Source organism: Gadus morhua, chromosome 18 (assembly GCF_902167405.1).
Source record: "Gadus morhua chromosome 18, gadMor3.0, whole genome shotgun sequence".
Taxonomy (NCBI): domain Eukaryota; kingdom Metazoa; phylum Chordata; class Actinopteri; order Gadiformes; family Gadidae; genus Gadus; species Gadus morhua.
This window is the reverse complement of record NC_044065.1, coordinates 1,932,720-1,945,355: the sequence shown is the minus strand read 5'-3', so window position 1 is coordinate 1,945,355 and position 12,636 is coordinate 1,932,720. Positions and strand designations below refer to the sequence as shown.

Here is a 12,636-nt window from a genome sequence, read left to right as displayed (position 1 = left end):
CTACAAAACCTGTGTTTGGCAAGACCACAGTCCATACGGACAGACCCGCGCTGACCACCAGGTTAACGCCAGTGTTTGTAATGTTATGCTTTGCCTCGGTGACCAGTAGGTGGCACTGTGGCGTCTCTGTTGTCTGCGTCTCTCCGCCTCACCAAGTCGCTCTATCTTCCTCTTGCTCACCCTCTCGCTATAGTCTCGCTGCCTCTCGCTCTCACAGCAAGTCTCTGTCCTCTCTCGCCCTAAGCCTCTCTGTAGTCTCTGCGTCACTCCCTCACTCCATGTAATTCTCTGACTTCTCTCACCCCCTCTTTCTCCTTATGTACTCTCCGCCTCTCGCGGACTCCCCCTCTCTCTTTCTCTCTAGTATCCTTGCTCCTCTTAACTTTCATGTCGTGCACGTGTGTTTTCCTCAAAAGATGGATGTTTTCAATTACTGGCTACACACACACACACACACACACACACACACACACACACACACACACACACACACACACACACACACACACACACACACACACACACACACACACACACACACACACACACACACACCAAAACACTGTTTTAATACACTGACACACTGCGACACAGTATGCTGTTTCACTACTCTCCTCTTCTCTGTCTTTCTTTCTCTCACTATCTGTCTCTGACTCTTTTCATTTAAATTTAATTGGCTTTATTGGCATGGATGATGAAACACTATTACCAAAGCATTTGACAAATAACAAAACAAAAACAAATAGTTACAGATACACTAATGATAATACAAAATGAACCACATTGACAACGAATACATTATGACTTAATAATGAGTTGCCAGTCAAATGGATTCTCATATGGTATGAATCCGAACAATGTTTATAATGTATCAAAGTATCTTACAGCAGGGTAGTATTCTGTATTTATATTATTTTTACGTGAAGAAAGAAATGATCTCTTATTTGATGATCTCTTGCAGGATTAAGTGAGTAGCGGGTAGCGGGTGTCTGAAGGCCTTTCTCTAAGGCACAGGTGTGTCCACTGAGCCAGCACACTGTCACGGATTTGTAATGGTTACAGTAGGCTTATTTTGCCACTGTCGACTAAGTGTCCGATATGGATTCTAATTAACTTAAAACTGTTATTGATTGCCAATGTTTGATTCGTTTTTGTTTAATGATAACCTGGTTCGGCTGAATGGCCTGAGGGTGGTCCCATTCATCGCTCTGAGATATTCTGTCTCAGCTGGCAGAGGGGACACGTACCCTGGTTCAACTCACTCATTGCAGCCCTTCGAATTGATCGGATTTGGGCTCCCTTTGGATTGGATATGTTTATAAAATGATATGGCGTGTGGAGTATTGATTACCATCATTAGATGTGGTTCCATGAACTCTCAGTATATTTTTGCACAAATCTGCCCACCGGGATTCTATTGCAAACGTTTTTGTTGGACGAAGGACCCAACCAGGGGCGATTCTAGGTTCTGACTCTTGGGTTGGCTCAACCCCAGGAAGCCACAGGGGTATATGAAGTATATAAAGTCCTGTCCAAGATTTGTTTATTCCACAACCTTTATTTCATTAGTTACTATGCTGTTGTATGTCTAAGCCAAAAGCTGGCAGTGTCAGCTAAATAAGGCAGTTCTGAAACACTAAAGTGATGAAAGGAAATAAGACTGTTTGGATGAAGGAATAATCAATGGATGTGAACTGTAATAACAAATTTGAGGTATATTAAATTTCCTTTGTGTAAGTTTCACTCAGAAATGACCATATTTCCCCCTTTTTTTTTATGTGGCTGAAACACATTGGTACATCATGTACTAGATTAATAATATGAGAAACATACCACTATTTTGGGAGAAATAAACTACGTTGTCTCACTTTCAGGGACCCATACATTTTTATAAAACTTCTGATGCAAAAAAATCTTGTTCTGATGCAAAAAAAAAAGGGTGCTAATTTTCAGCTAAAACAAAACCGCCGGCATTATTTTATCAGCTGTGGGTGTTTTCATTGCCATAACAACGTGAGCTAATTAATAAGTACAACATGTTCTAGACCAGTGGTTCTCAAGTCATTCCCCTAGGAGACAGATATTTTTTCGCCCCCTCCCTCAATTGAAATAGCCTAGTATTGAGAACCTGCTAATATTTATTTATTTAGATTAATACAATTAGCGGAGATAACATCTGCAACAACTTAAAACAATTTCCAAGTTCAGTTTATTAACTCAATTTGTAACATTTAAACAAGACTGCTAAGTCTGTGTGAATCTCAAAACAGAGAAACAAGAGCAAATGATTCACTGGGGTTTGCATTTAATTAAAATATTTTTAAACAGTAAACATTGGTCACTTGTCAGCTTCATCAGCTTATTCCCTTTAAAAAAAATATATATATATGTTCATCTTTCAAGCATGAACAAATACACAAGTCCCTCTGTCATGACTTTGTGCAATCAAAATTATTGTAAAACATCTGACCCCTTGGTATTATGTTTATTAAAAATAAAATGAGTAACTTAATAATATAAATAAATAAGAAACTCCCGTCTGCAGCTTGCGCCTCCCCCCCCCCGTTGTTATGGCAATGAACATGCCCTCAGCTGATAAAATAATGCCAGCGGTTTTTTTCATCTGAAAATTAGCACCCATGTAAACTTTTTTCTGCTCCTTGCACCTTAACATGCTTATCGTGCTACGCAGCATTGCAAGCCCCTGCCGACTAAAACATGAAGCAATTCAAGAGGAGGCATTGATAGAATCGCCTCTAGGTCAACTGTCATTGAATAGTCATCTGACAGATTATGTCAAGGTTTTAAAATGATTATTATTATTATTACCTGGTCATGTTATTACACAGCTGGAAATCGTGGATTTTCTGAAAAAGACTAGCAAGCCTTTTTGACAGACAAAACAGCAGAAACTATGTTAAGTGTGCTCGTGCTTCCTTTTTGGTTTTGTCAAACAGGAGACGCCCACCCACCAATCAGAGGTAGAGATTCCTGCAGGGAGGTTGCGCTCGATTTCACTAGCCCATTTGTGCCTGTTCAGCAGCATCCATTCTCTCATTGCTTGTGTAAAAAAAACAAGCAATAAAAAAAAGGTGGAATATTAGATTTGGGGACGAAATGATAGGGTGGGCTAAGGCAAGTTTTGGATGGGCTTTTGCCCACCCAAAAGAGGTCTAGCTTCGCCACTGTCACCCAACACATTTCACTGCCGTAAAGTCTTGGTTAGAAGATGGACTGACCCCACACTGCACCACATTGGTCTGATGATGAACCCATCATTTCACTACCATGAAGTCTAGATTAGATGACGGACCGGGGCCGGACTAAAAGTGGGCAGGGGCATTGGGCAATGCCCACCCAAATCTTTCCTCTGGTCTGCCGACTGCCTAAACGATCAACTTTATTTTGCGCCGTAAAGCCTCGAGCCGGTGCCTTCGGGAAGATGAACGGGCCCACTATGCACCAACACAGTGCAGTCAGCAGGGCAGCTTCTGCTGCTGAAAACCACTAACCCCCCCCAAACTAAAGCACTGACGTCCCGTTGGTTGAATCCGAGCTGGTATCGATCACGGCCGTGGACGGAATACCTAACAAATCTAGACGCATGCTTCTGCTCCCCCTTCCCCAGAGATGTGGTATTTTCAAAGACGGGATACGCTAATTGGAAAGCTGCACTTTAGAAAGACAGGGGATTTCTAGAGCATGCATCTAGTCACTGCCATTTAAATGACCATATGTGGAAACATCTAAACCGAATTTTGTGTGCATGGTTTAGTACGTTGTTTTAATGTTTTTCTCTTTAAGGAGCTACTATATTTGTGTTCATATTCCATTTTTGTTCTTGTATTTATTATATATCAGGTCACTAATTCGTGTTCCAGTTCGAGAAGGCCTATACATTTTTAAGTCAAAGCTGATGTTTGATTCGCAGACACTTCTTAGAAATTACATAGACATGTTGCCCACATTTTTAATTCCCCATCCAATCTGAGCAGCCTATTGCATCATGTTAAATATCTAAATCAGCAGACTCAATAGTATCATGATACTTATCCTTTGCATTTGAGTGCCATTGCCTGGCTTGTTTTTTTGCTGGTCTATAGGTGAAATTGAGTATTTCACTGTAACCATGGCAACGCGAGGGGCCGCACCTGCACGTCGTTTTGTTAATTAGGTCCCCCGATCTAATGAGTTCACCTGGTGCGGCTCGAGCTGTGTTTGGTTAAGTGCAGTGATCCAAACAGGGTCGTTTCCCACCACCGTTCAGACGTCGCCGTCTACAAGATACGGTAAGCTTGACATTGTTTTACAAATTAATCCAGAACGTTGTTGGCATTTCTAGGCTAACGGTTATGAGTGATTAATGACAAACCTTTTTTTCCAGGTTAACCGCAAGGTTGCGAACACTTTTCGAAGTAAAACTGACTAGGCCTATCTGGACCGGATGTGAGTAGGGTGTGTTTTGCTACTGGGATTACTTGAGTAAAACAATTTTAGGTCTGGATGTAACTGGTCTAAACTGTTTATCCTTTAGTTATTTTATGTGGTCATAGGCCTATTATATCTAGTTACTCTGTCCATGAGCCGGTGGTTTGGGCTGTTTTGAGAAGTCTTGAGAGACTGATGCCTTGGAAAAATCATGTTTTGGTTAATCGCTTGATCTGAAGGATCTTCTTTCAGTATTTGAATTAACATATTTGAATCCGTTAGTATTCTATCCCTGACGCAATTGATTGAAAATGATATGTTGGTGGTTAAAAATAATATTCCCTCATTGATTTGCATGCCTGCGAGCATGAAAATTATTGCATTGAAATGTTATTTTAACATCTCCCAATCTGTCACGAGCAGCGCTCTTTAGGACAGTGGTTGTAGAAACTCATGGAATTGAAGCTCGACCTCATTCAAACTTTAAAATGGACGGCATCATAAAGTGTACAAAAGGCTCGGAAATTAAGCCATACAATGCCCGTGTCTTTAGATGGCAGAGCGACAGAGTTGCACAAACTTGTATGTGAAACATAACTTTTGTATAGTTTATTAATATGGAAGTAAGATTGGGAAATTGGGCTTTGTAGATAAATGGGAAAACTTTCTAATTATTCTTTCATTGGATTATAGTCTAATTAAAACACTTGCATTTTTCAATTCCATTAGTTCTGCAGTGGTTCGTTTGAGCTCTAAAACAATCTTTTTACTGCTTCACAGGTCACAAAGAACAAACTGCTATTCTGTGAGTATCACAATTGAGCCATGAAGAAGAAACTGCGAACTGTAAGTCTTTTTTATTTTTCCTTTTTGTACTGGGCCATCATTTTGGCCTAATGGTTGGTTGAGGTGGATAGGTCACCCTATCAGGTCACCTATCCACCTCAACAAAACAAAAATCCTTACTAATTAAGTCAACATACACCTATCAGGTGTATGTTGATTTAATTAGTAAGGATTTTTGTTGGGACATGGGCTAATTCAGTGTTTAGTTTGAACAAGTAATGAATGCTTTGTCGTTAGAAGTATAGGTTCATGTACATATTAAAGACATACTCCAGGGTTGTGTTCCGATCTCTTTTCTTCCCACTTTTCTACTACTTTCCTGTACAATGCATCTCCATCACACGTGTGTTGTCTTACTGATAGGGGGGTGGTCTGAGTGACCAGAGAAGCATGCTAGGGTGCTGTGCAGTCTGAAGTCTACAGTTCTGTAGGCGTGACCCCTCAGAAGGGACCAAGTGTTTAAGAGGCTGTCGCAATGACAGTTACATGAATTGGAATGTCCTTCAAGATGGTGTCGGGGTTTCCCCTGATGTGAAATGCCAGGGGCAAGGTGTGCGGGCTCTTCCCCTGGGCAACTGGAACACAACCTTGGTCTTGCATCAGAGAACCATGCAGCACAGTTCAACATTCCTCTCCATACTTCTGGAAGCCCTACGGTGTCTCAACCTCCCCAGTGGAAGTTGTGCACAATTGCAGTTCAGAAAGGGCACTTGATGGGATCTTAGCAGGATGGGTTCTGATTTGAGGGGACCCAACTGCCATTGCCACAAATGACTTTGCAGTTATGCCTGAGGAAGGTTTGCTGCATCTGAGCCAGCAAAGACCTCCTTGGCCTGCGTCACAACGGTGCGGTAAAGCGAACGCAAAACCACCCCACTGCTCAGATTTTACAGCCAATTCCGTGCTCGATCGTACCCTCACTCGCAAACAAGACCCCGAGGTACTTGAACACCTAAACTTGGGCTGTAGATTAATTTCCTACGCGGAGTAGGCAATCGACTGATTTCCTGCTGCGGGTCATGGCCTCATGTCTATCACAAAAAGGATTGGTGACCAAGCGCCGCCCCGACTGAGGCCGACGGGAACGAAGCAGATTTGTTGCCGACACGGCAGGCACAGCTCTCGCTTTAGGAGAACATGGGTCCGGTCTGTTGTGACCCCTGACCTGTCACGACCCCTGACCTTTACTGCCAGTGCCCCGACCCCAGCGGGTCATGTCCTGCAGGTGGTGGGCCAACAGGACGCAGAGGGGGGGGGGGGTGCCACGTTGCTTTTTCAGGTTGTGCCTGTGCCCTCTGTATCAAACCCGGGCTCTAGCCGGCGAGCCCTCCGTCTGGGCCTGGCTCCAGACGGGGGGGCCCTCCCCCCCCGTCTGGACCACCTCTTCTCTATTTTCAGATACAGACCAGCGGTACTTCATTGAAAACGTCTGAATCTTTTTATTCTGACGTTTCTGGATGACTTGAGTGTATGGCCTCAATCCACCGTGGTAACGAAGCGGGTTGTTCAGGCACACGTTCTGGCTTTTAATTCCATCTCCCACCCACTGGGTGGGATTGCTCGAGTGTCAAGCAGATTGGATATCAGCGTGACTGAATTATGCGAACAATGGATTCTTGGTACAATGGATGATGGACTAATGGCATAACGACTGGACAGATCTGACAAGTAAGAAAAGGAACCAGGAAATGTAAACTATTCAAGTTTGACAGTGCTGCGTGCCTGGGCTTCTTAACCCCCACTTGATGGATGGCTGGCAAGCCCTTTGGAGTACATCTTCTGTCCTCCCGTGCAGAAATGAGTCTTTCTAGAACCGTCATTTATTGGACCCGGAGCCATGTCCCTTGAACTAGAAACCGTCTTGGAAACATCGTAACTATGGTCCTCTTCAAGCAGCAGTATATGCTCGTCAAATGAGGTGGTAAAGAATCCCTCGCTGTGGCTTCAAGAGTTATGAAGAGAAACTTTGAAGTGGGTTCAATGTTCTCTCCTGTAAGAGCGAGGTTGTATTATAGTGGCTGAGGAAGAAGAGCCTTCGGATCCTATTCTTGGTACTTCTCCTTGGGGAGTCCCTGTCACGGTCTGGACGGATCTTCCAGTTTATGTAGCTACTGTTATGACAGTCTCCTGAACACTTTGTTTCATCTGAGGGGGCACCTCTATAAAACTGTAGACTTCAGACGGCACCGTATACTAGCATGCATCTGGTCACTCAGACTACACCCAGATCAATAAGACATCCTTCATGCAATGTGGATGCAATATTTTGGTAATGGCAAGAAAGTGGAGATAAGGCCTCGGAACAAAACGGAGCATGTAAATTCTGTAGCGCTGTAAATCAGGTAGATTTAGAATTATGGGTTTGGCAGTTTTTGAATCTCTAATGCTGCAGTACTGTCTGTTAAGCAAGAGTTTTAGCGCAGAACATAAATGAGGCAAATATGGGCACTTGAATTGGTGTCATTATGGTTTGTATTGATTTGATAAAGCATTCCAGCTCCCAAATTTCATCGTTGGGCGGTTGATTTGTCAGCTGAGGGGGGGGCCTCTGGCAGCACGTCGCAAGATCGGCATTTGCGTAACCGTCACCAAATAGCGATTAAAATCAGTAACATCCAGAGTATTAGAATTTCTTGTGTTTTAGACATCATGTAATATTGAAATGTAACATTGACAATTTTCCTTGAAGTTATTACGCCAAAAAAACGCGTCGATAATCGCACTCTACAACTGCGTTCTTGCGTGCACATTTTATAGTTGCGTATAAGAAGAGGATAAAGTTGAAGGCTGCGACATTTACATTTGAGGCAATTTGGTGTTTCCGCACCATGGCTCCTTGGATCTGCAGCAACCCAGCAGCTGAATATGGCTAAGTACCATTTTGCTATCATATTTCCATTGATGCTGCTAGTGTTCTAAATTCCTGTGCTGTGATTGTGCTGTAAACAAAATCAATTAGTGTGGAATTACTTTACACTATACTTATGGCGGCTAGTAGTAGTACTTATCTGAAAGTTCAACAGCTAAAATAATGCATCCATGTGCCACATGTTAAAGTAATATCAACCATAGAACGGTGCTGAGCTTGTAAATGCAGTTTGTCACCAGTTCTGCCTCCACATCCAGGTCCATCACCCCCCCCCCCCCCCCCCCCGTATCACCACTGGCCGAAGGACTCCATAGCAGTGAGGTCAGTGGACTTTAGTTTCATTGCTTGCCCTGAATACCTGGTCTTTATGTAGTCTCTACTGGAACTCTTAAAATTAAAGCAAGTATACAATGTTGGCATGCTAATTCATAAACCAAAAAGCATGCATCATTAATTATTGAGTTAATTTCTATTGGATGTGGTTGTGCTTGATTCTCTAGTTAATAAATAAAGCCTAATCATGGCACGTAGTATTCCCCGGGATTTAATTACACATACATATCGTACAAGACAGCTGTGTGAACATGCATTATAAAGATGCCGTCTTTCTTGATAGGATCCCCTGGACGAACCATGAGGCAGCAGGTGGACCAGAGGCCGGGAACCAGCAGGTTACTCCCAGGTATCATCACCGAGCTCTTCTGAGTCGCCCACAGGTTGTAGTGATTATAATTTTTTCGTTTTTCATTCTGTGTAATTTTACCAAGATGTTATTTGAGGTAACATTTTGGGTCGTATTGGCTATTAGTGCTGCCACTAATACTAGTACTATAGTATACACATTTTCTCTAGGTCAACTTGAGGAATTTCGATATTTGCTTCCCCTTTACAAATGTACGGGTGAAAGGATTACATCCACGGGTTAGTTACCAGATGATGGACTGAACTACCGCTGTTTGATAGCAGACCGGGGAGCTGATGGAGCTGATGGAGCTGATGCTGCAGGGGAGCTGATGGAGCTGGGGAGCTGATGGTGTAGGGGAGCTGATGGAGCTGATGCTGCAGGGGAGCTGATGGAGCTGATGGTGCAGGGGAGCTGATGGAGCTGATGCTGCAGGGGAGCTGATGGAGCTGGGGAGCTGATGGAGCTGATGCTGCAGGGGAGCTGATGGAGCTGATGGAGCTGATGCTGCAGGGGAGCTGATGGAGCTGATGGAGCTGATGCTGCAGGGGAGCTGATGGAGCTGATGCTGCAGGGGAGCTGATGGAGCTGATGCTGCAGGGGAGCTGATGGAGCTGATGCTGCAGGGGAGCTGATGGAGCTGATGGAGCTGATGGCGCCGGGCTGGGGGTCCGGCCTGACGCAGGATGTTCCTGTTGGGGTGAGTGAAGCCCAACTTTAAGGTTAATATTGCGTTCATTGCTTTATATTTTGTTCTTGGAGATGTTACTTTGGCCATCACTTATGATTGCTGATTTAGAGAACAGTCCTTGGTGGATGGCTCCATTGGGGAAACGTGTTAGACTCAATACCCCCTAAAGGCTGTGGCTCAATGGTCTGTGCTATTGGGTGGGTGACCTGAACTTTCTTTTCATACTGATTTAAAGTGTTTCTATATTGTGGATAGGTGAAGCTGATGACTCACCTGGAACGATGCATGGACCACAATGGGACCACAATGGGACTAATTAAGCCTTTGGAAGGTTAATGCCACTCACCTTTTTGTTTCTGTCATTTGATGACTAATTATGCTGTTGAATTCATAGACTGTTATACCTTTTTCCTGACTAACAAATTGCTAAGAGTGCATGTTTCTGAAGTAGAAAATCGTCTAGTCCTCCATCTTTTACACTCAAGCCAACATTTTGGTTCGGAATGATGTACACGTAAATGATGCACCCACCCGACCACAGCTCAACTACTACCACTGTTTGTTACCAGAGCAGGAGTCCATGGCTGAGGAAGGAGTCGTCAGGAGGAAGACCATGAGTCGGCCTGCCAACAAGCGTCACTGGGGAGTTTGCATAAACTGTTTTGTTTGCCATCAGACATGACCGCAAACGACCAATATTACCAAACCAGTCAGACTGCTTCTGTGTGTTACCAGACCACAAAAACTAGTGTGATGTTTGTTACCAGACTAAATAATCCTGTTGCAAGACAAACTACCACTGTTTGATACAAGACTAAATAATGCTGTTACCAGACAAACTACCACTGTTTGATGCAAGACTAAATAATGCTGTTACCAGACAAACTACCACTGTTTGATGCAAGACTAAATAATGCTGTTACCAGACAAACTACCACTGACGGATACCAGACTAAATAATGCTGTTACCAGACAAACTACCACTGACGGATACCAGACTAAATAATGCTGTTACCAGACAAACTACCACTGACGGATACCAGACTAAATAATGCTGTTACCAGACAAACTACCCCTGACGGATACCAGACTAAATAATGCTGTTACCAGACAAACTACCCCTGCTGGTTACCAGATGTTGAGGCGTAACCAATGCTGTTTGTTTTCCAGAGCCGTGGCGGAGCTATGTTGGAGGACTGGGCTGGTGAACGCTGTCCCTAGTGCGGGTAATGACACGCGCCTCTTAAGTGATTACCACTCTCACTGCCACCAAAGTTGAATACTACTGCTACGCTAGCCACTCAACTAGTCCTAAATCTGTACCTGAAGACGGCCCTTTTGATCAAATTAATTTTGAGAAATCCTTGCCTGGTTTAATGGAGCTCTGAGTGAATAGGATTTATTAAGACTCTATTTTGCTCTATATGTGGAGGCTGCAGAATCTTCGCTTTCTCACATAAGTACTAATTCATGACGGTTTTTGTTCACAGCCTGATTGTGATCAGAGGACGCAGACGGCTCTTTAGGGGTCACTTGGAGGACAACCATGTGTCGGTCTTTGGAAGGTAAAGGCTAGCGGTTAGTCAACAGTGTGTTCTAGATCATGTGACGACCAGAAGTATGCTCAATTCGCTTTTTAGGGTTCTGACTAATCTCGGTAACTGAGATGCTTGGCATTTGACACAGCTGATATGTAAGAGAAAGGTTGAATGAATAAAAACAAAATTCATTCTCTTTACCACTCCAGGCAGTGCTACTACGTTTACCAGACCAGGAGTCCTGGGCTGAGCAGCTGATGGGGGGGGGGGGGGGGACATTGCATCTGGAGGAAGACCATGGTTCTACCTGCCAACGAGCATTACTGGTAAGTTCGTGGAAACTGTATTAACTATCAGACATGGGTTCTGCGATCCTCCCCAAGTTGTCTGACTACATGCGATGACATTCATCTGAATCCACTGCAAGGCTTTGGATAAAAGTGTGCTAGGTTTATGAATGAGAATAATCCATGTCGTCCTTTATCAGCTGCTGAAATGCTGTGGCAGACACACCTGAGCTGTATCCTTAGACGGCAAAGTCCTTCAGGTCAGTAGTCCATGGCGGAAGATGAACTAAAAGGCCCTCTGCTTCGTAGTTTTGTTAAATTACTTCAGTTGTTATAACATATTGATTACCTGAGACTACAATGCAGGTGTTGAGTTGTCATTCTGTGAATAATTTGCATTTTTTCATCTCCATTTCAGAGTGACAAATAAAGAGCGCCTCATCGCAGCTGAAGTCATCGCTTTACTGGGGATTCATCGCTGGACTGTGGATCATCTCCTACATCCACAGAACTTTACTTTGTCATCATCTGTCACATAAGGATTCCTCCTAATGTGTTCCATTAAGGTTCTTTTTCCTTCAAGGTGTTTGGGTTCAGTGTTAGGGACAGAGTTAGGGCGAGTTGGTTGAGGAATGGGCTGGTTTCATGATTTAATGCTGTATTTTTGTATTGGGTTGGACATTGGACTAAAAAATCCAAGATGTTGTGCAAACGCTTTTTACAATATGTACTAATGGTGTTTCTATAATAAAAACCCTATAAAAAAAATCATGTTTAATGCTGTTTCCTTAGTCAGTATTTTCAACTAACCCTAACCCCCATGAGTTTACTAATGCATGTTGCATAATACAATATTCTCTACCTTAACCTCCCCTCTCCCTTAACCTCCTCCTTCCCATCTACGCTCAACTAACCTTAACACCCCCCCCTCTACCTTAACCTCCCCCCCTCTACCTTAACCTCCCCCCCTCTACCTTAACCTCCCCCCCTCTACCTTAACCTCCCTCTCCTCTACCTTAACCTCCCTCCTCTCCTCTACCTTAACCTCCCTCCTCTCCTCTACCTTAACCTCCCTCCTCTCCTCTACCTTAACCTCCCTCCTCTCCTCTACCTTAACCTCCCTCCCTCATCTACCTTAACCTCTCTCCCTCCTCTACCTTAACCTCTCTCCTCTAACCAAACCTTAACCCCTCCCCATTACCTTAGCCTCCCCTCTAACCATCTCTTTAGATTAATTTGCAACTGCGCCAAAATGTCCTGTAGAACCCAAATATGTTTATTTAACATTTGTGTTC

At 43.6% G+C, this 12,636-nt stretch overlaps 2 long non-coding RNA genes across 2 annotated transcripts; both read left to right on the top strand.

Annotated features, from left to right (window-relative positions):
- Positions 1-9,327: 9,327 nt before the first annotated feature.
- LOC115531533 (uncharacterized) lies at positions 9,328-11,082 on the top strand. Its single transcript, XR_003973899.1, has 4 exons — positions 9,328-9,525; positions 9,772-9,847; positions 10,086-10,742; positions 11,007-11,082. It is a non-coding gene; the product is annotated as an uncharacterized LOC115531533 (long non-coding RNA).
- A 238-nt stretch (positions 11,083-11,320) lies between these two features.
- On the top strand, positions 11,321-12,090 carry LOC115531715 (uncharacterized). The gene is made up of 3 exons (XR_003973926.1): positions 11,321-11,380; positions 11,542-11,601; positions 11,760-12,090. It is a non-coding gene; the product is annotated as an uncharacterized LOC115531715 (long non-coding RNA).
- The last annotated feature ends 546 nt before the right edge of the window (positions 12,091-12,636 follow it).